Consider the following 25,967-nt stretch of genomic DNA (forward strand, 5'->3'; position numbering starts at 1 on the left):
CAAATGCATCAGGTTAGGATAAAGAAGCAAAAATCAAAAAGTTGTATAAATACTGTATGATTTCATTTATATGACATTCTGGAAAAAGCAAACCTAAGCGAGTAGAAACCATGTCAGCCCTGCAGCTGGGCCTAGAATGTGTGTGTGCTCAGTCATATCCGACTCTTTGCAGCCCCATGGATTGTTGCCTGCCAGGCTCCTCTGTCCACGGGATTCTCCAGGCAAGAATACTGGAGTGGAGTGAGATGCCATTTCCTCCTCCAGAGAAACTTCCCAACGCAGGGATCAAACCCACATCGCTGTGTCTCCTGCATTGGCAGTGGATTCTTTACCACTGAAACACGTGGGAAGCCTGGACCTGGAGGGAAAAGATTAAATATGAAGAGTGAGATAGAACTTTTGGAATGATGGAAATTCTCTTGTGGTGGTTGTAGTTATATGAATGTTAATCAAACTTCTTAAAATTTACACAAAAAGGATGAATTTTATTAGGTAGCAATTTTATTTCAATAAACTTGAAAGAGGAGAAAGAGGGGGAGGTGCATCAAGAAGGAGGAAAGGACAAGAAGGAAAAAAAAAAATGAAGAATGGAACTGTCTGAGTGAATTTTCTGGGCACAAGGCCTTCAGTATCCTGATGCTCACATTGGTCAGACCCAGGCCTTGTGCAAATTCAGCCCTTCCTTTCTGTGGAAGCAGATTCTCCCCTTTGCATACAACCCTTCCAGGCTCTTTACTCACTTCTGATCCTTTATATGGAGCTCAGCTTCCAGCACACACAAGAGAATGTAAAGCAATACAGAATAGATGGCAAAATAAAACAACAGCAAAACTTCACATCTCCAAGACGGAATGGCCTGGCTGAACTTGATACCAATGAGTTTATCTTGGAAACAATGGCCATTTCCTAACACAAAAGGGAAGTTGGTGTGATAGAAAGAGGGTGTCAAATAATAAAGAAACTAAACAATTTACTCTACAAAATCTGTTCGATTTTTAGTCTTTTCTCTTTGACTTTATTCTATTTCTGAGGTTAAAAACTAGTCAGATAGATATGTGTGCATGCTCAGTCACATCTGACTCTTTGTAACCCCATGGACTATTTATTGCCTGCCAGTCTCCTCTGTTCATGGAATTTTCCAGGCAAGAATACTGAAGTGGGTTGCCATTTCCTTCCCCAGGGGATCTTCCCCACCCAGAGATCCAACATATATCTCCTGCATTGACAGGCAGATTCTTTACCACTGTGCCACTTAGGAACCCCAGATAGATAGATAGATCTATATATGCAATAGGTTACATTTTTTTGGTAAATTTATATCATAGTTTTAAAAGCACAGTCCAAAACATATACAAAAGAATTTAAAGGAATTCACAACTTATTGTTTTTTTTTTTTCCTTGAATGATATGAAGGACTTCCAAGTCCTAACCTTTAGCAATATTTCTCTCATTCTCTCCCTCCCCTCTATCCCACCCCTACCCCATACTCCATGGGCCCTCTGACTCACCAGATCCTCACAGCACTCTTTCTCATTCATCACTGCTTACTTTGTACATGCTTTTAGGCAAAAATATTCTCCACCCACTATTCTTTGCCAGATCCTGACTGTGGCTCCTTAAGAACGATGTTTCTTTTTGTGTCTTTGCTTTTCTTCCGAGCATCCTCCTGGGTAGCTTTAGTTCATTTCATCACTTTCCATTGCAATTCTGCATCTTCTGAGGAGACTGGATTTATCATAGTTTATAGAGTATAGAAAATCAAGCCACTTCCTGTGCAGCCAACTTTCAATGTGAAGTTCTTGTGAAAGAAACACAATATAACAAACAAACTTACTGATTTTCATTTACTTTATGACACACATTTTTCTACACTTTTATATCTCTTATTAATAATTTGTCTTAGTTTAGATTTGCATTTCTCTGATAATGAGTGATGTTGAGCATCTTTTCATGTGTTTGTTAGCCATCTGTATGTCTTCTTTGGAGAAATGTCTATTTAGTTCTTTGGCCCATTTTTTGACTGGGTCATTTATTTTTCTGGAGTTGAGCTGTAGGAGTTGCTTGTATATTTTTGAGATTAGTTGTTTGTCAGTTGCTTCATTTGCTATTATTTTCTCCCATTCTGAAGGCTGCCTTTTCACCTTGCTAATAGTTTCCTTTGATGTGCAGAAGCTTTTAAGTTTAATTAGGTCCCATTTTGTTTATTTTTGCTTTTATTTCCAATATTCTGGGAGGTGGGTCATAGAGGATCCTGCTGTGATGTATGTCAGAGAGTGTTTTGCCTATGTTCTTCTCTAAAAAACTGGAAATAGAACTGCCTTATGATCTAGCAATCCCACTGCTGGGCATACACACTGAGGAAACCAGAAGGGAAAGAGACACGTGTACCCCAATGTTCATTGCAGCACTGATTATAATAGCCAGGACATGGAAGCAACCTAGATATCTATCAGCAGATGAATGGATAAGAAAACTATGGTACATATACACAATGGAGTAGTACTCAGCCATTAAAAAGAATACATTTGAATCAGTTCTAATGAGGTGGATGAAACTGGAGCCTATTATACAGAGTGAAGTAAGCCAGAAAGAAAAACACCAATACAGTATACTAATGCATATATATGGAATTTAGAAAGATGGTAACAATAACTCTGTGTACGAGACAGCAAAAGAGACACTGATGTATAGAACAGTCTTATGGACTCTGTTGGAGAGGGAGAGGGTGGGAAGATTTGGGAGAATGGCATTGAAACATGTATAGTATCATGTATGAAACAAGTAGCCAGTCCAGGTTCGATGCACGATACTGGATGCTTGGGGCTGGTGCACTGGGATGACTCAGAGGGATGGTATGGGGAGGGAGGAGGGAGGAGGGTTCAGGATGGGGAACACATGTATACCTGTGGCAGATTCATTTCGATATTTGGCAAAACTAATACAATATTGTAAAGTTTAAAAATAAAATAAAATTTAAAAAATAATAATAATTTGTCTTAGTTTAAAGGGCAGCATTGACTTTTCTTAGTGATATAAAATGTTATATCTTTTAATCAGGGACCACAGATGGGATAAAACCTCAGAAATGCCTTTATCATGTGTTCTCAACACTCAGAAGACACTGTGTAACCTAGAGCAAGTACACTGGAATCTCTCTTTGTATACCTCAGCTCTCTCTTCTAACTCACTGAAATTCTCCCTTGCCAGCCTGTTCAGTATGTCATTTATCCCCAAGTCCTTTCTTTAGTACATATAACGAAACATTTCTTTATTCTATGGCACACAAGCCCAAAGAACATAACTGGTGAGGTAGGAGAAGAAGCTAAGGAATCAAGGGTTCAGTTTGGATGAGCAGAGCTTGAACTTCTAGAGTTCACATTAGCGTCTTTGACCCTATCTCATTTATTAGGAGAAGCCTAGGAAGCAAGACATTTAATATCCCTATACTTGTTTTCTTCACTTATGAAATAGTGAAGTTTATCATAATAGTATCACTGATTCATTTCTCTGATTTCCTGAAATAAAGTACCTCTATCAGGACAATGGACAGTTGTCTTTATTCACTCATCCAATGACAGACACCTGGCTTGATTCCATACCTTGGCTATCGTGAATGACACTGCCATGAACATGGGAGTACAGTATCTCTTCAAGAAAATTATTTCATTTCCTCTGGATAGAGATAGAGAAGTGAGATTACTGGATCACACTGTGGTTCTATTTTTAATTTCTTGAGGCAGTTCCGTACTGTGTTGCACTGTGGCTGTGCCAATTTACATACCCACCAACAGTTTACAAGAGTTCCCTTTTCTCCACATCTTCACCGGTATTTGTTATCTCTTCCCCTCTTTTTTTTTTTTTAATAATAGCCATCTTAATAAGTTGTCTTCCCTGGTGGCTCAATGGCAAAGAATCTGCCTGACACTGCAGAAGACATGGGTTCCATCCCTGGGTTGAGAAGATCCCCTGGAGAAGACAATAACAACCCACTCCAGTACTCTTGCCAGGAAATCACATTGGCAGAGGAGCCTGGAGGTGCTACAGCCCCTGAAGTCACAACAGAGTTGGACACAACTTAGCGACTAAACACCACCACCAATCCTAACAGGTGTGATGTGATCTCATTGGGGTTTTGATCTGCATTTTTCAGTTGATTAGTGATATTGAGCATTTTTCATGTACCTGTTGGTCATTTGTATGTCCTTTTTAGAAAATTATCTATTCAGGCTTCTGCCCATTTTTAAAGTGGGCACCACTGAATAGAATTTAACCTTAAAAAAAAAAAAAACTGAAGAAATCATGTCATTTGCGACAACATGGATGAACCTGGAGGATATTGGAGACTATACTAAGTGAAATAAGCCAGACAGATAAAGACAAATAGTCCATGGTATCACTTATACATTGAATTGGAAAACATAAATTAAAAAGTTGAATTCATATTAACTATAGTTGGTAATACTGTACTATATAATTGAAATTTACTAAAAGAGTGGAACTCAAATATTCTAACCCTAAGAAAGTAAATATGGGAGGTGATAGATGTGTTAATTAACTCAGTGGAAGGAATCCTTTCATAGTGTAGACATATATCAAATCATCATGTTGTACACTTTATTTTATTTATTTATTTATTTTGGTTGCACTGGGACTTCATTGCTGTGCTCAGGCTTTCTCCAGTTGCAGTTAGCAGGAGCTACTCTCTAATTGCTGTACAAGCGCTTTTGATTACAGTAGCTTCTCTTGTTGTGGAGCATGGGCTCCAGGGTGTGTGGGCTCAGTAATTGTGATGCACCAGCTTAGTTGTCCCCCAGCATGTGGGAACTTCCTGGACCAGGGATTGAGCCTGTTCCCCTGCATTAGCAGGAAGTTTCTTAACCACTAGACCACCAGGGAAGTCCATGTTGTACACTTTAAATATCTAACAATTTTATTTGTCAATAATGCCTCAATAAATCTGGGAAAGAAGGACAGTGAACTATTTTCTTGTACATAATATTGAGACAGATAACATTACTTTGGTTACATATATCATTGCAGGTAGGGAGCATCAGGATATTTCCTTGGAATTAAAACCTTCCTCAGAAGCTAGACTCAACTTAAATTTTTGACATGAAAGCCATGATTGCACTAATAAAAATATCAGCTTTTGGTCATTAGTTTTTGGCAACTCTAATGGAATAAGTTAAAGTAAACAAATGTATGGAGAAGGCAATGGCAACCCACTCCAGCACTCTTGCCTGGAAAATCCCATGGACAGAGGAGCCTGATAGGCTGCTGTCTATGGGGTCGCATAGAGTCGGACACAACTGAGTGACTTCACTTTCACTTTTCACTTTTCATGCATTGGAGAAGAAAATGGCAACCCACTCCAGTGTTCTTGCCTGGAGAATCCCAGGGAGGGCGGAGCCTGGTGGGCTGCCTTCTCTGGGGTCACATAGAGTCAGACACGACTGAAGTGCCTTAGTAGCAGCAGCAGCAAACAAATTTTTGCCAAGATAATAATTGGGTCAAAGAATGTATTTATCACAGATCCATAGCCAGTGATTTATATCCTTTTTTATTCCATCAAACTTCATGACTTCAACTCTGGGGAATTAATAATTTATACCAAAGAGATAGGAACAATGGTTTTGTTTTCATGGATTTATTTACTTACTTTTAAAATAAAGAAATTATAATACCAAGGTGAGATTTGCTACTTTAGCATGACTGCAGTTATGCTAAATAAGAACTTATGCTCACTTTGTTGGTGAAAAAAATTCAGTGGCATTAATCCTAAAACAGACTAATGTAGCCATTTGCTAAGATATATATTCATGGACATATCTTCCAAGAGGACACTATTTCCTATGTTGAATAATGATCCCAAGGGCTAAAAAAAGGTCTTTCCCTTCTGATATATTCTCTTTCCTCACTTCCTCTGTCTCTCTAGAATCTTAGCTATATATATTAGTGTGTATATATATATATATATATATAACTATATATATTAGTATATATAATATAAAGGTTGGAGAAATAATTACATTAAGTAGTTATCTCCCTAGGTTAAGCATGACTTCAACTAACGTCACTCCAGATAGTTTTAGATTTAATAATACCAGTGTTTCGGCATCTTATCCTGAAAATTTTACTGAGAAGTCTAGTGCTTGGGACTTCTGAACTGATCGAAATGTGTGATGATAACACTGGACAAACAAAATTTTGATTAATAGAAGTGTTCCTGTTCCTTCCATAAACTCTACATTTTTTGTGTGTGAACTAGAACTCTGTTACTGTACATATTCTAGAGAGTTTTATCAGATCTATTTTTATAGTTTAATTTTTTAATATTTTATAACTGCTTTATAAGTATCCAGTAAGGCTTTTATCCTGGTTTTGAGGAGGTTTGGTTCTAAGACCTGCTCCACATATCAAAATCTGTGAATGTTCCAGAACCATAGTCAGCCCTCTGTATCCGTGGTTCCACATCCACAGATTCAAGCAACCTCAGATTATGTAGTATTGTCATTATTTATTGAAGAAAACGCCACGTATAAGTGGACCTGTGCAATTCAAACGTATGGGTCAATTGTTCAAGAATCAGCTGTCCTCATTTCCGTTTCCCATGGCCATGAAAATTGTAACTCACTGTTTATCAAGATCTGAAATCTTCCTATGAAAAACTCTTTGTAAATCTTTTTTGCTATTCTTCTTTTAAATTTTTTTTTTTTAACCTCAGAAGATTTCCCTTGATTCCATGGGAGCTTAACTATGTATCTTAATGAATGTTTGTTGTATATATTCAGAATTTATCTTTGCTCTATAATTGGAGTTTTTTTCAGCTTATACATTATATCACATTGTCAAGAAGAAAAACATATTCTTTTTTGGGAGTATTCTGATATCATTCTTATATATTTGGCTTCTCAGACCCACTCCAGTGTTCTTGCCTGGAGAATCCCAGGGACGGGGGAGCCTGGTGGGCTGCCGTCTATGGGGTCGCACAGAGTCGGACATGACTGAAGCCACTTAGCAGCAGCAGCAGCAGCCTCCCCATTAGTCATATCTCATAAAACATAAAACATCATTCTTTCTGACATCAAGAAATATGTACATCATTAATCTATGGTGGTGATTTATTTCCCGTTTTATCCTTAGTTAAACTCTAGTCCGTTAAAAAACATGGCATCCATATATATGATAGCTGCATCCATAGATAAAATGAAAGGAATAAAATTTTAATACACATATAATAAAAATTAGGTTTCTTCATTAACATAGCACATTAGTATGATTGAAAAATGTAATGCTGTTTTATTTAAAACCTTTTATTTTCTTCATCTGAGATTCAGAAAAGTACTTATAACACAACATCTGTGTAATGATTCAATATGTCTCTTGACATTTTTTAGAAATGCCACCCAATTTATTAATGCTAAGTATATTGTTGCTGAAAGAAAAGTTAAGGACATGTTGAATATCAAGATTCTGATCACTGAAATAATATGACATAGTCTATTCTTTGTAATTGCTGTTGAAACCAAATTGATCAAAGAATTAATTCCGAGACTGTCATAATGTTGTTTTCCGTTTCTGACCATATTCCATGATTATATTAACCACTAGCATAGCTATTTTATCAGAGATAAATGTGCCAAATTAAGGATGACTGAAGATCCAAGGACAAGAAGGGCCCATTGAGATTCACAGAACACATACTGCTGTAAAAATAGTCTTAGTAGCAAAGAGGAGGGAAAAGTATAATATGAGAGGTATGTGAGTAAAGGTCCAAGGTAGAGAATCGGTGGACAGTGTCAGAGTTTAATAACATGGTGATTGATAATTCACTATCCTTGTGTTTCACAGGTAAAACCAACTAGAGTTATTAGCAACAGGTGGTAGAGATCCAGCTCATATTTCAGACTTTGAAAAGACTAAGGGAAAAGGCAAGAAGTGGTGCCATTACTTCTAGGTCATGGTTACTCCTTGCAAGGCAATCTAAGAAGTATTAAAGGTTAAAACAATAGAATTGGAATCAACCTGGTCAAAACTCAGCAGAAAATATTGATAGACAATTCCTCACTGTAAGAACAGAGTCTTTATATTCCCTTTGTCAAGGGCCAAATTGATTACATAAATTAAGATGAATCTGAAGTTTTAGGTGTGAGGAAAGGACAAAAAGCAGGTAGGACTTTGTAGATACAGAAGAATGCATTGGAAGGACTCAGGAAGTTTGTCAGACAAGATACTGGGTCAGTAGAATTCGTTAGTCTAGTTGGCTTTATGCATAATCATAACAAACACTTCCATTTATGCACTTTTAATGTTATAGTCCACTCATTCAATTTCCTTTTATTTACTGTTAGTAGAGTATATTTTTGCTAACCCATTTTCATGGTAATTGTGACACAGCAGACATTGTAGATGGATTTGTTTATAGGATGGGATATGCTTTTGAAAATGATGAAAGTGCTCCCTTGGTGGCTCAGATGGTAAGGAATCCCCCTGCAATGTGGGAGACCTGGGTTCAATCCCTGGGTTGGGAAGATCGCCTGGAGAAGGGAACGGCTATCCACTCCAGTATTCTTGGCCTGGAGAATTCCACAGAGGAGCCTGGCAGGGATGGGGTGGCAAAGAGTCGGATGTGACAGAATGACATTCACTTTTACATGCTTTTGAAAATGATACAAGAACATCCTATTCTTATATGTTAAAAAAAAAAACAAATATTAGATGTAGTCTTAATAAATGAAGTGTATTTTCATTAACAATTCCTCAAGTTTTTAATTACTATCTATTTACAGAGGCTGGCTTTATATCTCACACATTAATGTTTAAAAAGTCAATTTTCAATTACATAGTGTAGAGGGCTTTCCTGGTAGCTGAGTGGTAAAGAATCCACCTGCAATGCAGGAGATGAAGATTCGATCCCTGGGTCAGGAAGATCCCCTAGAGAAAGAACTGGCAACTCACTCAAGTATTCTGGTCTGAGAAATCCCATGGACAGAGGAGCCTGGTGGGCTACAGCCCATGGAGTTGGGAAGACTTGGATACAATTTAGCAACTAAACAATGGCAACGTATTGCATTATGTATGCTTTTCAAGGTTATACCACAATTATCTTTGCTTCTTGTAATTGTTTTAAATTTAAATATGAAGCAAAAGTTGTGTAATAGAACCACAGTTTGAAAAGTTATACCCAGAGCTCTCTGGAAAGTCTATTCCACAGCTGGAAATAAACACTTCATAATCAATTTTAAAATCATAGGCATTGGCTCTACATTTATTTAAATGGTGTGGTTTCTGCATCGTATTCCCAATGAGTCATTCTCAACAGGAAATAGAAATCTCTTTATCTGCATGAACCATTGTTACATTTTTCCCCCTTTCCTATTAATTACGAGCTGAAATTAGCATGTGAATTCTATTAATAATAATCTAGAAGGATATTGTCATTTGTATTATTAGTCATGACCTCATTCTTATTAGCTATATTTCTTGCTAGGAGAGGCAGATCTATGAAGTGGTAAAACTTGGGAATTAAAAAGTCCCTAGCTTGACTTGGTCTGCACATTTAGGGTGTACAAAAAAACCTCTGTCTGCCAGGCTCTTGGCTACCCTTCTCTCTTTCAGTGTCCATTCAAAAGTATTATTGTTCTGAAGCAAAGGAAAGGAGGACTTCCCTGGTAGTCCGGTGGTAAGACTCCTTGCTTCCAATGCAGCAGTGGGGGGGCGGAGGGGAGAGGGGGTGTGTTGTGCCCTGCAGATTTCCATCCCTGGTGAGGGAACTAAGATCCTGTGTGCCATGTGGAAGTGAAAGTGAAGTCGCTCAGTCGTGTCTGACTATTTGTGACCCCATGGACTGTAGCCTACCAGGCTCCTCCCTCTGTCCATGGGATTTTCCTTTGCAAGAGTACTGGAGTGGGTTGCCATTTCCTTCTCCAGGGGGATCCTCCCGACCCAGGGATCGAACCCAGGTCTCCCGCATTGTAGGCAGACACTTTTACAGTCTGAAGCATGCCTAAAAGAAAAAACAGTGTCAAAAAAAAGTATTACTGTTCTGTCTTGGTGAATGACTCTGTGATTCACATAGGAAATATTTATACTTAAAATGACATCTTTTTGACATGTGACTTTTAATGTCACACTTCCAGTATCTAATACCAAATTTGATTACTTTTCATGTTTAGCAGAGATGGGAGATATGTGGGAAATGCCAAAGAAAATGTGCCACCTGATATTTTTATTTAATCCTAGAGTCTATTCTTTGTTCATTTTCCCCTCAAAAGATAACGATTGTAGACAATTATATTATTCTTCCTAATTATTTTCTAGGAAAAGAATTATATTTTATGAGATAATCTGTCCCAATGCAATGCAAAATGCTCCACACTATAATTTTAAGAACTCAATGACTGCCTTTTCCTATTTTATGCCATTGTGGAATAGTGCTTCTAAAAGAATAAGGATTGAACTTGTCTTTGGACTTTAAAATTAGCAACTGTGCTTCAGACTGAATGGTTTGAGGTCCAGTGAATTAAGTTTAATAAAGCCTTTCAATTCCTCAGTGTACAAGTACTGGGTGTGCGGGAACAGTCTGTTGAAGGGCATATGTATTTTCAAAACAACTGGCTTTTCTTCCCTTTGTAGTTGGAATTCTTTTACAATTGTTAAGGTGAAAATAAAAACGCCAGAAAAAAACTCATGTGTTTAGCTTGGAAAGTTGGTGTTCTAGAAACCTGGGGAATGATTAACTGACTATCCTTTCTCCTCAAGAATATCACATGCCAGGGGCTTCCCTGGCAGCCCAATGGTTATGGCTCTATTACCACTGAAAGGGGCACAGGTTTGATTCCTGGTTGGGGAACCAAGACCCAATGTGCCACCAGGAATGGCCCAAAAATTAAAAAATAAAGTAATTTTTTTTTAAAACAGCATTATGGCATCTCCCCATAGTGATAAAAAATAGAATGTCACAGGCTCATATGTAGTTTATATAAAGTTCATGAATTGCCTCTTTTCTGCATCCTCACCACTCTTGAGAAAGGAAGGGGGAGAGAGCAGAGTGACATGTAATTAGATATTCCTGCAAACCTCCCCTTGGAAGGTCTGGTAGAGTCTCCCCATGGGGTTGAAGGCTGACTGGCCAGCTGATTGCTATGAGATGCAGTGGTAAGGTTTTGACACTAACCAAGAACAAATAAAATGTCCTCCTAACGGAGGCATCATATCTGAATGTCTTCTCTCATAAGTACTACTCTTTCACAAAATTTAAACTGTGAAACTAAGACTTCACTACTTACAATCTTAGAATGAGAATTCAGAATATTTGTGAGAATGTTTGCAAAGTTCTGGGCTTCCCTGGTGACTCAGACAATAAAGAATCTGCCTGCAATGCAGGAGACCAAGGTTCTACCTCTGGGTCAGGAAGGTCCCCTGAAGAAAGGAATGGCTACCCACTCTAGTATTCTTGCCTGGAGAAATCCATGGACAGAGGAGGCTAGTGGGTCACAGTCCATGGGGTCACAGAGAGTTGGACACAACTGAGTGACTAACATTTTCACTTTCACACTCTGCAAAGTTCTACTGGCTACTTTCAGCCTCATCCAGCTTGCCTTATTAAACATGAAACGTTAAGAAAGAGGAAAGGGAAAAACTCCTTCTTTCTAACTTGCAGGATTTTTGAATGGAGGTTTAGTCTTATTTGCCCTTGGTCCTAACTTATTCATGCAAACCCACTGCACTTTAAGACATTTCTTCATAAAAAGGTCACTTTATAGATGACCTTTTTCTGATGGGCATTAATTACATTAAGAGCTTCCCGGGTGGCTTTTGCGGTTAAGAATCCACATGCCAATGCAGGAGGCACAAGAGATGAAGGGGGTTCAATCTCTGGGTGGGAAATATCCCCTGGAGAAGGAAATGGTAACTCATTCCAGTATTCTTGCCAGGAAGTGTCCATGGATAGGGGAGACTGGTGGGCTGCAGTCCCTGGGGCCACAAAGTGTCAGATACAGCTGAGCACACACATGCACACAAAATTACATCATGTGTGGGGTATATGTAATGTTGTTTCTGCAGACAAGTATTGACATAGTCACATGTGGAAATAACATATAAATAGTGGAGAGTTGCAAGTGCCTTTTTAATCATCTCAATGGCTATTTCTTAATCCAGTTCAGTTCAGTGGCTCAGTCGTGTCCGACTCTTTGCGACCCCATGAACCGCAGCATGCCAGGCCTCCCTGTCCATCACCAACTCCCGGAGTTCACCCAGACTCACGTCCATTAAGTCAGTGATGCCATCCAGCCATATCATCCTCTGTCGTCCCCTTCTCCTCTTGCCCCCAATCCCTCCCTGAATCTGAGTCTTTCCAATGAGTCAACCCTTCGCATGAGGTGGCCAAAGTACTGGAGTTTCCACTTTAGCATCATTCCTTCCAAAGAAATCCCAGGGCTGATCTCCTTCAGAATGGACTGGTTGGATCTCCTTGCAGTCCAAGGGACTCTCAAGAGTCTTCTCCAACACCACAGTTCAAAAGCATCAATTCTTCGGTGCTCAGCCTTCTTCACAGTCCAACTCTCACATCCATACATGACCACAGGAAAACCATAGCCTTGACTAGATGAACCTTTGTTGGCAAAGTAATGTCTCTGCTTTTGAATATGCTATCTAGGTTGGTCATAACTTTCCTTCCAAAGAGTAAGCATCTTTTAATTTCATGGCTGCAGTCACCATCTGCAGTGATTTTGGAGCCCAAAAAATAAAGTCTGACACTGTTTCCACTGTTTCCCCATCTATTTCCCATGAAGTGATGGGACCGGATGCCATGATCTTTGTTTTCTGAATGTTGAGCTTTAAGCCAACTTTTTCACTCTCCACTTTCACCTTCATCGAGGCTTTTTAGTCCCTCTTCACTTTCTGCCATAAGGGTGGTGTCATCTACATGTCTGAGGTTACTGATATTTCTCCCGGCAATCTTGATTCCAGCTTGTGCTTCTTCCAGTCCAGCGTTTCTCATGATGTACTCTGCATATAAGTTAAATAAGCAGGGTGACAATATACAGCCTTGACATACTCTTTTTCCTATTTGGAGCCCGTCTGTTGTTCCATGTCCAGTTCTAACTGTTGCTTCCTGACCTGCATACAAATTTCTCAAGAGGCAGGTCAGGTGGTCTGGTATTCCCATCTCTTTCAGAATTTTCCACAGTTTATTGTGATCCACACAGTCAAAGGCTTTGGCATAGTCAAGAAAGCAGAAATAGATGTTTTTCTAGAACTCTCTTGCTTTTTCCATGATCCAGCAGATGTTGGCAATTTGATCTCTGGTTCCTCTGCCTTTTCTAAAACCAGCTTGAACATCAGGAAGTTCACGGTTCACATATTGCTGAAGCCTGGCTTGGAGAATTTAGAGCATTACTTTACTAGCGTGTGAGATGAGTGCAGTTGTGCGGTAGTTTGAGCATTCTTTGGCATTGCCTTTCTTTGGGATTGGAATGAAAACTGACCTTTTCCAGTCCTGTGGCCACTGCTGAGTTTTCCAAATTTGCTGGCATATTGAGTGCAGCACTTTCACAGCATCATCTTTCAGGATTTGAAAGAGCTCAATTGGAATTCCATCACCTCCACTAGCTTTGTTTGTAGTGATGCTTTCTAAGGCCCACTTGACTTCACATTCCAGGATGTCTGGCTCTAGGTCAGTGATCACACCATCATGATTATCTGGGTATTACTTAATTAGTTCTCACTGACTCAATGGACATGAATTTGAGAGAACTCTGGGAGATAGTGAAGGAGAAGGAGGCCTGGTGTGCTGTAATCCATGGGGTCACAAAGAGTTCGATATGACTTAGTGACTGAACAACAACAACTAGTGCTAATTAATAGATATTAAAATTTAAATTGAGGCCTCACCATACTTATATTTGTCTTTCTTGTCAAAAGCAAAATTCTTTCCTGAGAAGGAAAGGATTGGTGAGCCAATATTTTTGTTTTATCTTGCTATTCCAGATCTAAAATATGAGGTATTTCATTTATTCCTCTTCATTCATTTCCTTGCTACCTTCCTTCTTGAATTTAATAAGCATTGCTCAACTAACTAATAAACATAAAACACTATAATTGCCATTAAAGAAATAATAAAACAACTATATAAAGAGGTTGGGCTTCCCTGGTGGCTCAGATGGTAAAGACTCTGCCTGCAATTCAGGAGACCCAGGTTCCATCCCTGGGTTGGAAAGATCCCCTGGAGAAGGGAATGGATATCCACTCCAATATTCTTGCCTGGAGAATTCCATGCACAGAGGAGGATGGAGGGCTACAGGCCATGAGGTCACAAAGAATCAGACACAACTGTTACCACCTTATAATAATAATGATAATAATGATAAAAGATACCACCCTATAATAATAGTCCATTTTCTCTCTTAGTTGAAAATTACTGTCAGACATTAGGTGATTCTTGTTATGGTAACCCTTCCCTTTTAATGCTAGAAGGGGCAAAGAAACATGTCATGGAATAACATTAAATAAGACTTAGAGAGGCATTCACTGGAGGGCTATACACGTGAACTTGTTTCCTTCCATGATTTTAAAACACCCATGCTTAACCCAACTTGTTCAGTATCTCACACTTGTCTGGCTACACATCTCCACATCCATGAGTTTATTATTCATGCTCCCTTGAAAAGCCCTAAACTTGTCCAAGTCCTATTCCTTCAAATGCCAACTCAAGTCTCTTCCTTTTGATGAAGATTTTCTGACCTGTGGTACCCATTGATCACTTCCTTTTTTCAACAATAGTCCATTGTTTTGGAGATCGCTCTATTCTGCATGAGTTTAGCCTTTATGTATAGACCTGATCTTTACAAACTGATTATTAATAACTTACAAGAAGAAATAATACCTTCTGTTTCACTGTAACCCTCGGTTTTGCCTTGCAAATTTCTTAAAGGAAGGTAACAATGGAAAATGGATCCAGATAATGCAGAAAGGGTGTCATGTTAAATTATGCTCCCTCTTTCTTCACGTCCCATTGGTAACAGGAACACCAGGTCCACAGATTTCAGATTTCATTCTCGTATATGCGTTGCTGTTTTACAGTTTTACACACAATTTTTAAAATGAATACCTAATAAATAAATCTAAAATTTTATCAACCTGTCACCAGGTGGTGACAAAGTCACAGAGGTGCACAGAGTTTGAGCATTCGCAAATGGTGAATCATAAACACACTTGAACATATAATAAAAGTATGCGAACATCAGATCAGATCAAATCAGTCGCTCAGTCATGTCCGACTCTTTGCGACCCCATGAATCACAGCACGCCAGGCCTCCCTGTCCATCACCAACTCCCGGAGTTCACTCAGACTCACGTCCATCAAGTCAGTGATGCCATCCAGCCATCTCATCCTCTGTCCTCCCCTTCTCCTCCTGCCCCCAATCCCTCCCAGCATCAGAGTCTTTTCCATGAGTCAACTCTTCACATGAGGTGGCCAAAGTACTGGAGTTTCAGCTTTAGCATCATTCCTTCCAAAGAAATCCCAGGGCTGATCTCCTTCAGAATGGACTGGTTGGATCTCCTTGCAGTCCAAGGGACTCTCAAGCGTCTTCTCCAACACCACAGTTCAAAAGCATCAATTCTTCGGCACTCAGCCTTCTTCACAGTCCAACTCTCACATCCATACATGACCACAGGAAAAACCATAGCCTTGACTAGACGAACATAGACACATGTAATTTCAGATTCTTCTTTAGCTACTTTCTGTTCTGTATTCTGGAAGCACTCAAGAGATCCTCAGCTCAAATTGGAAGAGGGACTCTTTTCTATTCCTACACATTCACTTTTGTAAATCTGCTTTCCTGGCCACCTAAAGTGCATAATTCACATATGTGTCAGTTTCTCCAAACTCTCAGCTCTCAGAGAGACCTGAACATGACAAAAAGTTGGCCTCCATTTTCCCTCTTAGTTGAAAAATACTATCAGATACTAGGTGATGTTTGTTATGGTGACTCTTTCCTTCTTTTATTATTTTTATTTTTTAATCTTTTTGGTTGTGCCACACTGCATGGCAGGATCTTAGTTTCTTGACCAGGGATCAAACCAATGGACCCTGAAGTGGAAGCTGGGAATCTTAACCACTGGAGAGAGGTTCTAAACCCTTCCCTTCTTTAAATGACTGACATAAGGCAGAAATTAACAATTACACAATAATAGTGGGAGACTTTAATACCCCATTCACACCTATGGATAGATCAACTAAACAGAAAGTTAACAAGGAAACACAAACTTTAAATGCTACAATAGACCAGTTAGACCTAATTGATATCTATAGGACATTTCACCCCAAAACAATGAATTTCACCTTTTTCTCAAGTGCACACAGAACCTTCTCAAGTACACAGGATCACATCCTGGGCCATAAATCTACCCTTGGTAAATTCAAAAAAAATTGAAATCATTCCAAGCATCTTTTCTGACCACAATGCAATAAGATTAGATCTCAACTACAGGAGAAAAACTATTAAAAATTCCAACATATGGAGGCTGAACAACACGCTGCTGAATAACCAACGAATCACAGAAGAAATCAAGAAAGAAATCAAAATATGCATAGAAATGAATGAAAATTAAAACACAACAACCCAAAACCTGTGGGACACTGTAAAAGCAGTGTAAGGGGAAAGTTCAGAGCAATACAGGCATACCTCAAGAAACAAGGAAAAAGTCAAATAAATAACCTAACTCTACACCTAAAGCAACTAAAAAAGGAAGAAATGAAGAACCCCAGGGTTAGTAGAAGGAAAGAAATCTTAAAAATTAGGGCAGAAAAATAAATGCAAAAGAAACAAAGAGACCATAGCAAAAATCAACAAAGCCAAAAGCTGGGTCTTTGAAAGGATAAATAAAATTGACAAACCATTAGCCAGACTTATCAAGAAGCAAAGGGAGAAAAATCAAATCAATAAAATTAGAAATGAAAATGGAGAGATCACAACAGACAACACAGAAATACAAAGGATCATAAGAGACTACTATCAGCAATTATATGCCAATAAAATGGACAACGTGGAAGAAATGGAAAAATTCTTAGAAAAGTACAACTTTCAAAAACTAAACCAGGGAGAAATAGAAAATCTTAACAGACCCATCACAAGCACGGAAATTGAAACTGTAATCAGAAATCTTCCAGCAAACAAAAGCCCAGGTCCAGACGGCTTCACAGCTGAATTCTACCAAAAATTTAGAGAAGAGCTAACACTTATCCTACTCAAACTCTTCCAGAAAATTGCAGAGGATGGTAAACTTCCAAACTCATTCTATGAGGCCACCACCACCCTGATACCAAAACCAGACAAAGATACCACAAAAAAAGAAAACTACAGGCCAATATCACATATGAACATAGATATAAAAATCCTCAACAAAATTCTAGCAAACAGAATCCAACAACATATTAAAAAGATTATACATCATGACCAAGTGGGCTTTATCCCAGGGATGCAAGGATTCTTCAATATTCACAGATCAATAAATGTGATAAACCACATTAACAAATTATCTCAATAGATGCAGAGAAAGGCTATGACAAAATTCAACATCCATTTATGATAAAAACTCTCCAGAAAGCAGGAATAGAAGGTACATACCTCAACATAATAAAAGCTATATATGACAAATCCACAGCAAACATTATCCTCAATGGTGAAAAATTGAAAGCATTTCCCCTAAAGTCAGAAACAAGACAAGGGTGCCCACTTTCACTACTACTATTCAACATAGTTTTGGAAGTTTTGGCTATAGCAATCAGAGCAGAAAAAGAAATAAAAGGAATCCAAATTGGAAAAGAAGAAGTAAAACTCTCACTGTTTGCAGAAGACATGATCCTCTACATAGAAAACCCTAAAGACTCCACCATGAAATTACTAGAGCTAATCAATGAATGTAGTAAAGTTGCAGGATATAAAATCAACACACAGACATCCCTTACATTCCTATACATTAATAATGAGAAAATGAAAGAGAAATTAAAGAAACAATTCCATTCACTTTGCAACGAAAAGAATAAAATACTTAGGAATATATCTACCTAAAGAAACTAAAGACCGATATATAGAAAACTATAAAACACTGGTGAAAGAAATCAAAGAGGACACTAATAGATGGAGAAATATACCATGTTCATAGATCGGAAGAATCAACATAGTGAAAATGAGTATACTACCCAAAGCAATCTATAGATTCAATGCAATCCCTATCAAGCTACCAACAGTATTTTTCACAGAGCTAGAACAAATAATTTCACAATTTGTATGGAAATGCAAAAAACCTCGAATAGCCAAAGTGATCTTGAGAAAGAAGAATGGAACTGGAGGAATCAACCTGCCTGACTTCAGGCTCTACTACAAAGCCACAGTCATCAAGACAGTATGGTACTGGCACAAAGACAGAAATATAGATCAATGGAACAAAATAGAAAGCCCAGAGATAAATCCACGCACCTATGGACACCTTATCTTTGACAAAGGAGGCAAGAATATACAATGGATTAAAGACAATCTCTTTAACAAGTGGTGCTGGGAAAACTGGTCAACCACTTGTAAAAGAATGAAACGACCACTTTCTAACATCATACACAAACATAAACTCAAAATGGATTAAAGATCTAAATGTAAGACCAGAAGCTATAAAACTCCTAGAGGAGAACACAGGCAAAACACTCTCTGACATACATCACAGCAGGATCCTCTATGACCCACCTCCCAGAATATTGGAAATAAAAGCAAAAATAAACAAATGGGACCTAATTAAAATTAAAAGCTTCTGCACAACAAAGGAAACTATAAGCAAGCTGAAAAGACTGCCTTCAGAAAGGGAGAAAATGGTAGCAAATGAAGCAACTGACAAGCAACTAATCTCAAAAATATACAAGCAACTCCTGCAGCTCAATTCCAGAAAAATAAAAGACCCAATCAAAAATGGGCCAAAGAACTAAATAGACATTTCTCCAAAGAAGACATACAGATGCCTAACAAACACATGAAAAGATGCTCAACATCACTCATTATCAGAGAAATGCAAATCAAAACCACTATGAGGTACCATTTCACACCAGCCAGAATGGCTGCGATCCAGAAGTCTACAAGCAATAAATGCTGGAGAGGGTGTGGAGAAAAGGGAACCCTCTTACACTGTTGGTGGGAATGCAAACTAGTATAGCTACTATGGAGAACAGTGTGGCGATTCCTTAAAAAACTGGAAATAGAACTGCCTTATGACCCAGCAATCCCACTGCTGGGCGTACACACCGAGGAAACCAGAATTGAAAGAGACACATGTACCCCAATGTTCATTGCAGCACTGTTTCTAATAGCCAGGACATGGAAGCAACCTAGATGTCCATCAGCAGATGAATGGATAAGAAAGCTATGGTATGTATACACAATGGAGTATTACTCAGCCATTAAAAAGAATACATTTGAATCAGTTCTAATGAGGTGGATGCAACTGGAGCCTATTATACAGAGTGAAGTAAGCCAGAAAGAAAAACAGCAATACAGTATATTAACGCATATATATGGAATTTAGAAAGATGGTAATGATAACCCTGTATGTGAGACAGCAAGAGACACAGATGTATGGAATAGTCTTTTGGACTTCGTGGGAGAGGGAGAGGGTAGGATGATTTGGGAGAATGACATTGAAACATGTATAATATCATATAAGAAACAAATCACCAGCCTAGGTTCGATGCAGGATACAGGATGCTTGGGGCTGGTGCACTGGGATGACCCAGAGGGATGGTACAGGTAGGGAGGTGGGAGTGGGGTTCAGGAATGGGAACACGTGTACTCCCATGGTGGATTCATGTTGATGTATGGCAAAACGAATACAATATTGATTAGCCTCCAATTAAAATAAATAAACTTAAATTTATTTTTTTTTTATTTTGTTCTTGAACACATGCTTTAATTAGCAAGGGCATCCATAAGCATTTACAACAATTACTACAAATTAGAACCAGAAAACAAATCACTTCATGACATAAGGAGAAGGAATGAAACAAGACACAGTAAATTTTCACTCAAATTTTCAAAAAATTTTATTAAATGTGACAGCTATTATTTACCAATTAACAGGAGTTATTTGGTCTCTTAGGGCTTCCAATAAACTGTGGACAATTCTGAAAGAGATGGGAATACCAGATCACCTGACCTGCCTCTTGAGAAACCTATATGCAGGTCAGGAAGCAATAGTCAGATCTGGACATGGAACAACAGACTGGTTCCAAATAGGAAAAGGAGTACGTCAAGGCTGTATATTGTCGCCCTGCTTATTTAACTTATATGCAAAGTATATCATGAGAAACGCTGGACTGGAAGATGCACAAGCTGAAATCAAGATTGCTGAGAGAGGTATCAATAACCTCAGATATGCATATGACATCACCCTTATGGCAGAAAGTGAAGAGGAACTAAAAAGCCTCTTGATGAAAGTGAAAGAGGAGAGTGAAAAAGTTGGCTTAAAGCTCAACATTCAGAAAACGAAGATCATGGCATCTGGTCCCATCACGTCATGGGACATAGATGGGGAATCAGTGGAAACAGTGTCAGACTTTATTTTTTTTGTGCTCCAAATCACTGCAGATGGTGACTGCAGCCATGAAATTAAAAGACACTCCTTGGAAGGAAAGTTATGACCAACCTAGATAGCATATTAAAAAGCAGAGACATTACTTTGCCAACAAAGGTCCATCTAGTCAAGGCTATGGTTTTTCCAGTCATGTGTGGATGTGAAAGTTGGACTGTGAAGAAAGCTGAATGCCAAAGAATTGATGCTTTTGAACTGTGGTGTTGGAGAAGACTCTTGAGAGTCCCTTGGACTGCAAGGAGATCCAACCAGTCCATTCTAAAGGAGATCATTCCTGGGTGTTCTTTGGAAGGACTTATGCTAAAGTTGAAACTCCAGTACTTTGGCTACCTCATTCAACGAGTTGATTCATTGGAAAAGACCCTGATGCTGGGAGGGATTGGGGGCAGGAGGAGAAGGGGACGACAGAAGATTAGATGGCTGGATGGCATCACCAACTCTGTGGATATGAGTTTGAGTAAACTCCGGGAGTTGGTGATGGACAGAGAGGCCTGGCGTGCTGCAATTCATGGGTTCACAAAAAGTCTGACACGACTGAGCCACTGAACTGAACTGAGGGCTTACCCGGTAGCTCAACAGTAAAGTATTTGCATGCAGTGCAGAAGATGAAGGAGATTCTGGTTCAGTCCCTGGGTAGGGAAGAGCCCTTGGAGGAGGGCATAGCAACCCACTCTTGTATTCTTACGTGGGAAATCCCATGGACAGAGGAGCCTGGCGGGCTACAGTCCATAGGGTCACAAAGAGTTGGACATGATTGAAGCAACTTGGCATGTATGCACACATTTGGTCTCTTCTCTAAGGCCCCTTATCCTAAGGTTCTCTCTTATCCTTTTATGCTCCTTCCCACACTGTTGGGCTTCCCTGGGTGGCTTAGATGGTAAAGAATCTGCTTGTGATGCAGGAGACCTGGGTTCAAGCCCTAACTTGGAAAGATTCCCCTGGTGAAGGTGGAATGGCAACCCACTCCAGTATCCTTGACTAGAGAATTCCATGGACAGTGAAACCTGGTGAGCTACAGTCCATGGAGTCACAAAGAGTTGGACACAACTGAGTAACTAACTTTTTAGAGCCCTGGTAGCTTAGCTGGTGAAGAATTCACCTGCAATGTGGGAGATCCCAGTTTGATTCCCAGATTGGGAAGATCTGCTGGAGAAGAGATAGTCTATCCACTCCAGTATTCTTGGGCTTCCCTGGTGGCTCAGATGATAAAGAATCTTCCTGCACTCTTCTGTGTATGTCAGTAAGTATGGCTTCCATCTCAGTCCTCTGAACATTCCCCATATTTCCCAGACTCTGTGCATTTACTTTGCTTGTAACCTGCTTTCTCTGCCATTCAGAATCTTACTTAAATTTCAGGTACAGATCAAATATCACCACCTACATAAAATATTCCCTGATGCCCATTGCTGTTGGGATTCTTCCTTCTTTTAAATGCTTATCTTTGTTTGTTCATTCCTTTATTGACACTCATATACAGCCCAGGATTGTATTTATTTTAGTCCTATTTTACTTTCTGCTAAACTGAAAGCATCTTAAAGCACAGACCACGCTAAGTACCTTAATTTCCTCTATTCCTTTAGAAGTCCTATTTACATTACAAAAGCCTGGTGATTTCATATGAACAGAACTTGTTATATTATATACAATATGACCTAACTTTTGAGTTGCTTTGGTTATATACAAGATATTTTTTAAAAAAAGAATGAAGAATTAGAGAGAAATTAGAGAAATTTTTATCAAATGTGCACACATAGAATGTTAAACTGAATTTGTTCACATACAAGGACATATTTTGACTCACACAAAACAAGAAAACACAGGGAGCAAAGAGACTTTTTTGAGAACTTAGGCTAATCAAGCCTATACTAATGATTTTTGTGATGGAAATTTACATGAAGAGAGGAGCATGAAGGGAAGTTTGGGAGGCAGGTAAGGTAGCATGAAAATAATTGACTAGATGGAAAAAGGAAAAGTGTCTCTAGAAATAAATTAATAAGTGAAATAAATTACTAAGGGTAAGCTTAGAAAGCTTGAATTATATGTAGAAAGTAAGTGGGTGCAAGAGAAATGATTCAAAGAGAAAAATTACATGAATTGAGTAGGAGAAATGTATGATTTTACAGTAAAGCATTTTTAAGTACACAGGAATGAAAGAAGAAGAAAAAAATCATAGGCAGTTACAAAAAGTAAACTTCTCTCAATAAATAATGTGAACAATCATACACAGAAAATGGTTCATTTCAGAATGAAGGGTGAACCTCAGATCTGTAACAGTCATCTCAGTATGTTGACCTTTGTAGATTGAAGAACAAATAGGAAACGCCAACAGGGCATCCACCATCGTCACAAAGGAGGCAAAGTTATCATAAAAATCATAGATTCAAGCTACTATTGTGCCAAAAGGAAAAAAAAAAAAAAAAGCTTTAAAATGATAGGAGCCAAAGCCCTAGAAAAACAAAAGCCTAGACTTTTTTTTTTTTTTTTTTGTAAAGGCTAAAATTATATGCATCTCCACTGTAAAAATACTTCAGATATTCTGGGGACGGAAGAACACATCTATACAGTATAGTGTTTTTTTTTTTAAGTTTTTAGCTGTTGTTGCCAAGAATGTATTTACAAATCTGTTTTAACAATTGTATATTGACTTTAATATTAGAATAAGACTGATTTTTATTTTGATCACAGTTCAGTCACCTCCTCTCTGTAATTATAGGCAAGTTTATTACATAAACTTCCCTATTTTCATTGTCTTTGCTGGTAAAATATGAGTAATGCTACCTACTGATCACATTACTTGGAGAATCAGCAAGGTGAATTGAGTAATGTTAAGCTCAGAGCTTGTCAAGAGGTAAGCTTTCAGTAGGTTCTATTATACATTGTGACACTTTGTAAATAATGCTTCTAATTCACACTTTGTAAAGAGAGCTTTTAATTGAATATTTAACAATGTGTTAACTTATTGAATATGCTAATATCCAGGTGATTTTCTCCGTGACTTCTTAAGTTCAACTCAAACTTAGAGACTAGGTCTCATAAAATTGTGAAGTTCTGATTTCTTTAGCAATCAATTGTCTTTCCTGTGGATGTTTTCCACATTCACCCCCCATCCTAACTCCCACACCACTACTGCCCAATATTTCCGTTAATTAGTCAGAAATGTAGAGAGATTTTTTATTCAGGACCATGATGGTACTAACTGAATACAGAAGAATCCATCCAGAGTAAAAATCAACACAGCAAAATAAAACAGAAAGAGATCAGTCAAGACAAATTTTTACTTTCAAGGTCTCTATAAATTTGCACCACAAGGAGTTACTTATTATTGAAAACCTGTGGAATATGTATGTGTTTGAACTCCTGTGAAAGCAATAAGGTTATTGTATAAAAGTTAACTGCCGGGCTTCCCTGGTAAAGAATCACAGGACACTAAGGAACCCACAGGAGACATGGGTTCAATTCCTGGGTTGTCAAGATCTTCCTTCCTGGAGAAGGAAATAGAAACCCACTCCAGTGTTCTTGCCTGAGAAATCTGATGGACAGAGGAACCTGGTGGGCTACAGTCCATGGGGTCACACAAGGGTCAGACACAACTTAGAGACTAAACAACAGCAATCCCATAACAGAACATCAAAACATCTGAAGCAAAGACTGATGTAACTGGTAGAAGAAATCGACACATTTTTAATTAGTCAGTGATTACAAAATCTCAGTTCAGTTCAGTCACTCAGTCATGTCCAACTCTTTGCTACCCAATGGATTGCAGCATGCCAGGCCTCCCTGTCCATTACCAGCTCCTGGCGTTTACTCAACTCATGTCCATCGAGTCAGTAATGCCATCCAACCATCTCATCCTCTGTCGTCCCTCTCTCTCCTGCCTTCAATCTTTCCCAGCATCAGGGTCTTTTCAAATGAGTCAGTTCTTCGCATCAGGTGGTCAAAGTATTGGAGTTTCAGCTTCAGCTTCACTCCTTCCAATAAATATTCAGGACTGATTTCTTTTAGGATAGACTGGTTGGATCTCCTTGCAGTCCAAGGGACTTTCAAGAGTCTTCTCCAACACCACAGTTCAAAAGCATCAATTCTTTGGTGCTCAGTTCAGTTCAGTTACTCAGTCATGTCCCACTTTTTGTGATCCCATGAATCACAGCACGCCAGGCCTCCCTGTCCATGACCAACTCCCGGAGTTCACTGAGACTCATGTCCATTGAGTCAGTGATGCCATCCAGCCATCTCATCCTCTGTCGTCCCCTTCTCCTCCTGCCCCCAATCCCTCCCAGCATCAGAGTCTTTTCCAATGAGTCAACTCTTCGCAGGAGGTGGCCAAAGTACTGGAGTTTCAGCTATAGCATCAGTCCTTCCAAAGAAATCACAGGGCCAATCTCCTTCAGAATGGACTGGTTGGATCCCCTTGCAGTCCAAGGGACTCTCAAGAGTCTTCTCCAACACCACAGTCCAAAAGCATCAGTTCTTCGGTGCTCAGCTTTCTTCACAGTCCAACTCTCACATCCATACATGACCACTGGAAAAACCATAGCCTTGACTAGAAGGACCTTTGCTGGCAAAGTAATGTCTCTGCTTTTGAATATCCTGTCTAGGTTGGTCATAACTTTCCTTCCAAGGAGTAAGTGTCTTTTAATTTCATGGCTGCAGTCACCATCTGCAGTGAATTTGGAGCACAAAAAAATAAAGTCTTACACTGTTTACATTGTTTCCCCATCTATTTCCATGAAGTGATGGAACCGGATGCCATGATCTTTGTTTTCTGAATGTTGAACTTTAAACCAACTTTTTCAGTTTCAACTTTCACTTACATCAAGAGGCTTTTTAGTTCCTCTTCACTTTCTGCCATAAGGGTGGTGTCATCTGCATATCTGAGGTTATAGATATTTCTCCCGGCAATCTTGATTCCAGCTTGTGCTTCTTCCAGTCCATCGATTCTCATGATGTACTCTGCATATAAGTTAAATAAGCAGGGTGACAATATACAGCCTTGATGTACTCCTTTTCCTATTTGGAACCAGTCTGTTGTTCCATGTCCAGTTCTAACTGTTGCTTCTGACCTGCATACAGATTTCTCAAGAGGCAGATCAGGTGGTCTGGTATTCCCATCTCTTTCAGAATTTTCCACAGTTTGTTGTGATCCACACAGTCAAAGCCTTTGGCATAGTCAATAAAAGAGAAGTAGATGTTTTTCTGGAACTCTCTTGCTTTTCCCATGATCCAGCAGATGTTGGCAATTTGATCTCTGGTTCTTCTGCCTTTTCTAAAACCAGCTTGAACATCAGGAAGTTCACAGTTCACGTATTGCTGAAGCCTGGCTTGGAGAACTT

The sequence above is a fragment of the Bubalus kerabau genome, chromosome 13 (genome assembly GCF_029407905.1).
Source record: "Bubalus kerabau isolate K-KA32 ecotype Philippines breed swamp buffalo chromosome 13, PCC_UOA_SB_1v2, whole genome shotgun sequence".
Classification (NCBI taxonomy): domain Eukaryota; kingdom Metazoa; phylum Chordata; class Mammalia; order Artiodactyla; family Bovidae; genus Bubalus; species Bubalus kerabau.